Genomic DNA, 6,000 nt, shown 5'->3' with positions numbered 1-6,000 from the left:
ACTTTATATTCCAATCGTATGCCCCTCCCTCCTCTCCTCCCAGTTCCACCCACCCTCCTCCTTCCTCTTACCCTCCTCTCCCCTCCCACTCAGAAAAGGGGAGCTCCTCCTGCTAACCCACCCCAGCACTTCAAGCTGCATCAGGACCTCTACAAGGGTGGCCCGGCAAGTGATGGGAAAGCAGGCAACAGAGTCCGTGTCAGAGACAGCCCCTGCGCCCTTTACTCAGGGGAACCACCTCAAGACCAAGCATATGTGTGTACATGGGGGCGGGGGGGGGGTGTTTTAACGTTCCGGCTGGAGCCTGGGACTAATCTGGCCTCCAAACTGGAAGAAATTCTCCTGCTTCTGCAGCCAGAATGCTGGGATAAAAGCGTGCACCATCACATCTGACGAAAACTTTTTTTTCGTGAGTCATGAGGAAGAACATCCATTACCCTTCAATTTCTCACTCCTGGCATCACTTCCTTTCCTTCCTTCCTTGGCCACCACTCACTAACTGATTTCCAGTCTCTGTTGTCTTTTCGTTTAGGAATGTATCTAGGAACGGGATTATGATATTACATATTTAATTTTTTTTAGGAATAACCAAGCTAACACCAAAGCTGAAACATTTTTAAAAGTTTTATTAGCATATATGAATAAATAATGGATTCCATTGACATTTTTATAATTTATTTTGTTCCCTTTCATCCCTTACTACCTCTCCTGATGCTCCTTCCTCTTCCCAAGCAGCCCCTGCCTTCCTTACGTCTTTCGTATGTGTCACACAGTGAGTTAAAGCATGGATTAGGGGTGGGTGCAACCTTTTTGATTCCCATTAGAAGGGCACATGGAGTCCATTTTCTACACAGCCTTGTAAACATTTGCTTTCCATATTCTAGCCAGTACTTCAATAAATTGAACTCAGTTAATCAATAGCATTTCCTAATGTCATCAAAGACACTTTGAAATTATTGGTTGAATATCTTTTGATCTTACCATTATTTATTCATCTTGTTATTGGACAGTTGTTGGTTATTAATAATTATTGATTTATCTTTTAAACAGTGGTTATTCCTAAACCAGCTGTCACCACACAGAGACTAGGATGTATTTAGTTAACATAGAGCACAATGCTGGGCAATGATTACTCCCTTCTAAATCTCCAAGCCCGCATAGTTTCCTACCATTCAGATTTTACCCATTGTACTTGCTTTTAATCATATCTTAGGTCCGGTTCATCTCTCCCTCCTGGTACCAAGTCCTCTCTTGCCCATCTCTGCTCCCACTCGCTTCTTTCTCCTCCCCTCCAGACCAGGATGTCCCACCCTATTCTCTCCATTGCTCAGCATTGGCTAGTCGTTTTATGGAAATTACAGAGAACAAATGGTGGCATGTTTACACAAACTTGAGATAGGTGATGCTTAGAATAAGCATCACAATGCAGTGTCTGGATTGAAACTAGATAGTGGGATAGAGAAATCAGCATTTTAATAAACAAGGGTAAACTGTATACATTCCACAAAAACATTATACCAACAGTCAGTTTTTGAATTTTATTTATTTTTGTTTTATGTGCATTGGTGTTTTGCCTGCATGTACGTCTGTGCGAGGATGTCAGCTCTTGGAGTCCCAAACAGTTGTGAGCTGCCATGTGGGTGCTGGGAGTGGAACCAAGGTTCTCTGGAAGAGCAGTCAGCACACTTAATTTCTGAGCCATCCCTCATCTAGCCTGTTATATAGACAGTACAAATACTATTATTATTTATTATTCGGGTTTTGGTGGGGTTTAGTGTTGTTCTGAGACAGGAGAGGCTGACCCAAGCGCTAGCAACCACACACCTGGACCACCATCCTTGCCTCTGCATGTCTGTGTTTGTGACAGGGTCTCACTACTTAGCCCCCGGCTAGACTGGAACTCGATATGTAAACCAGTCTGACCTTTACACTTGGGGAATCTCTTGCAATCTCACTACCTCTGCGGGGGTTAAAGGTATGAGCCTCCAAGCCCAGCATGCACATTCTTGGAAATCTTTGCCCATATTTCTGCTTTCTCAACTAGACAGTGTTTTTGCAATGTGCTTGTTTGGTCAAAAAGTATTAGAGTTTTCTGCTTTTTTGATAAAAGTTGCCAATTTGCTTCCCAGAAATATACAAACTTCTACCATAGCATTCATTGATTTAAGGATTAGAGAATCCTCCAGAGCCATTGCGATGGCTCAGCAGTCAAGGCACTTGCTGTCAAGCCTGGTAGATAATGTTTGATCCCCAGAACCCACATGGCAGGAGGAGAAACCAGCTCCTCCAAGTTGTCCTCCGACTACTGCATGAACACCAGGACATGCTCAAGAACACACTCTCACACCTGGGCGCATGTAACAGCGAATAAATGTAAAAAGAACTATGGGGCTCAGTGGCACACACCTGTGATCCAGCACTTGGGGAGGCAGGAGCATTGCTGAGAGTTCGAGGTCAGCCTGGTCTACTAAAGCGAGTCCAGGCTACACACAGAGAGAAATCCTATCTCAAAAACCAACCAAACAAAAAAATAAAACCCAAAAAAGAGAAACATCTTTTTGCAAGCCTGCTATTCATTTGCAGAATTACTTATGAAATATGTCTTTTACACAAACACAATTTTGTGGTCAGTGCTTTTTTTAGAGTAGACTTTAACATATGTTATTGCATATTTGTTGCCAATGTTTTTCTCCAGTTTTTTTTTTTGTTTGTTTTTGTTTTTTGTTTGGTTTTGGTGGTGCTTTACATTACAGATACATCTTAAAATCCTGTGCACAGACATTTATCTATAGCCAAATATTTTGGCTATTTATTGGTTGTTTTTTTTTTTTTTATCTGCTACCCTCCTCTATCCTTATTCTACCCTTCCAATCACCAAGACTAGGTAGGAGAGAGAGAAGAGAGGAGAAAGGTGCCTTTGTTATCATTAGACTACTTCCTGCTGATTAAGGGTCTTAAGTTCCTTGGGGCAGGGTTGATCTTTGCTGGTAGGCTATCCAATTTCTTCTTCTCTCTTAGCACACCCAACAGCAACGAGCAACAATAGCAGGAGCAGGGGGAGGAGCAGCCATTTCAGCCTCCCTCTCTGGAATTCATATATCCTCTCAGGAGTCCCCAGAATCTCAAATGTTATACACTTGCAGAAACTATCTGCAGCTGGTAAAATCAAGCCCCTGCAAATCATAGTCAACAAGGCAAATGATAGTCAACTGCTGTTGGGACTCTGAAGCAGCCCCATTTTCCCCAACTGGGATTAAAACCAAAACATATTCTCATAACATTTCTGTGTTTTAAAAGAAACCAAAAACTGTCTCTACATTTATCACCAATTTCCTCCAGGATTTTTCTCTGTCGCTTTGATATTTAACACATTATTTTGCAAATGAGTATTAGATATTCACATAGCTTCCTTTTAACTTTTTCCTATTTTATTCTAATGTATTTGGAATATGTTTAGGGATGGGTATACATTTTAAAACAAAACACTTGGACTGTCAGGCGGGCTCAACAGGTAAGTGCACTTGCCGCCAGGCTGAAAACCTGAGTTTGACCCCTGGGACCCACATGGTGGAGGGAAAGAACCAACTCTTGCAGATTGTCCGCTCACCTCTACAGACACCACACACACACTGATGCTTCACATGAACTTACACACAGGTGCACACACACATGAAGTAAATGCAGCTTTTAAAAAGAAGCATCTATAAGAAAAGAATTAAAAAATTAAGTACTATAGATAATTATAGAACAAAATTAGATAATCTACATATACCTGGAAAGTTCCTAGAAATACACAAATCACTTAGATTGACTCAAAAGAGATATGAAAAAACTGGGAAAAAAAAAAAAAAAAGAAGCTGGGTAGTAGTGGTGTACATCTTTAATCCCAGCACATGGGAGACAGGGGCAGGCAGATCTCGATGAGTTCAAGGCCAACCTGATGTAAAAAGTGAGTTCCAGGACAGCCAGGGCTACACAGAAAATCCCTGTCTCAAAAAACCAGAACAAACACCCACAAATAGCTAGTAGAAGGAAATTCAGAGGCAGAGAACATCAATGTGAATTCTAGCAAATATGTAAAAAAACAGTGAACACCAATCCAATCCTTTCACACATTTATTAAAAAAAAAAAAGAAACAGCTTATTCATTGTGTGAAAGTCAGTATCTGATGATCTGAGTTCAAGCCCAAGACACCGCACAGTGCAAGGAGAGGGCCAACTTGCTCGGCTTGGTCTTGTTACGTGCACACCCCCTCACAATAAACTGAAGGTCTCAAATAAATGGCAACACACTTCCGGTCATCAAAAGCTCTGTCAGTCAGCATAGTTTTTGTTTCATCAGATCTTTTTGGTTTAACAATGACATTGATTTGCTATTTAATTTTGTAAGACACACACAATACTTGTCTGCAAAAATCTTTGCAGGAGCCAGAGTACTAGATGACACTAATACTGAAAAGTAATTAAAGGTTCTGAATCACTGAGCTCAGTCATCAAGATAATCCGGGTAGGGGCTACAGCGGTAGCTGAGCAGTTAAGCGCACTTGCTGCTCTTCCAGAGGGCCTGAGACCAGTCCCCAGAGCTTGTCTGGAGCCCTCAAAACTGCCCATAACTCCAGCTTGAGGAACTCTGATGGCCTCTTCCGGCAGGAACATGCATGTTACACACACACACACACACACACACACACACGCATCATTAAAAATTTTTAAAAAGATGACCTGAGTAAATGTTAGCAGTTGCTATAACTGTCACATACCCAGCTCCAAAAGGAACCGTTTATTGCTTTTTGTCTCCATTATTTGAAGAAAGACTGTTTCAGGTTCCCTAACAATGATCAAGTCTCTCAAAGGCCCTGAGTTCTGTCTGGTGGGTTGAACACTGATCACTGGCGCGGCGTCACAGCCCGTTCCCCTCCACCAAGGATGCTTAAGTGAAAGGACTAATACTTGGACTCTTGCTGGTGCCCTGGCAGTTTTGTCTTTAAACCCAGCTGTACTCATGCCACTCACAAAGGCAGATGATAACTTAGCGTTATTATGAGGACAATCTTGAATTCTTAGACTCCTTGAAGGTTCTAGAGGATTTCCGACCATACTTTTAGTACTGGTATACAAAGATGTTCACTTTTTCTTCTTTTTCTGAGACACAGTCTCTCTACATCTTGCTGGCTGTCTTGCCTCCAGCTCTCAAGTTCTGGCTTTTCATTATTATTCTGTTTTTGTTTTTGAGACAAGGTTTCTCTGGGTAGTCCTGGCTATTCTGGAACTCACTCTGTAGACCAGGCTGGCCTTGAACTCAGGGATCTGCCTGCCTCTGGGTGCTGGGATTAACATCTTGCACCTTTCATAGTGACAGTCTGTCCCTGTGTAATGATCTATGATGCCAGGGACCCCCAGCAGCGTGCAGCAGAGCCACACCACAAGACATGGCTATGACCCAGAAATTGTGGAACATGTGGTTTAATAGGAACATGGTAAGTGTAACAGAGACCACTAATCAAAAACCTTTCTCTGTGGTAGGTGAGATTATAAGTTAAACTATGTGCAGTAACCAATGCCATGGCAGTGTGGGAAAGGCAAAACTCTGGAGATTGTGAAGACCAATGTCCTCCAGTGGCCCTGTGGAAGCATCATGGGGAAGCAGGGCAATTGTAGGTCAGTGAAACCTGTCGGCAGAGCGGTGGACACAAGCCACTGGACACTTAAGATTCATTGTGGTTTTAATTGGGTCTGTATACACCAAAGCCATCAGGCCCCTGAGCTGGAGTTACAGATGGCTGTGAACCACCCAGTGTGCGAGCTGGTAACTGAACATGGGTGTTCTTGCGGGAGTGGTGTGCTCTTGGTCACTGAGCTATCGTGCCTGGGTCTGCAGTGGGCATTTCATGTCACCTACTAACTATGGCAGCAAGTGCTTGTCTAAGCTACAGGTCTCAGGTGGTAGCTGAGTCAATGTAGGGTCAGTATAACGTGTTCTGCACTGGTGAAAGACCAGTG

Source organism: Psammomys obesus, unplaced genomic scaffold, assembly GCF_907164565.1.
Source record: "Psammomys obesus unplaced genomic scaffold, mPsaObe1.curated_primary_1811, whole genome shotgun sequence".
NCBI classification, from domain to species: Eukaryota; Metazoa; Chordata; class Mammalia; order Rodentia; family Muridae; genus Psammomys; species Psammomys obesus.
This window is presented reverse-complemented; position numbering follows the sequence as displayed.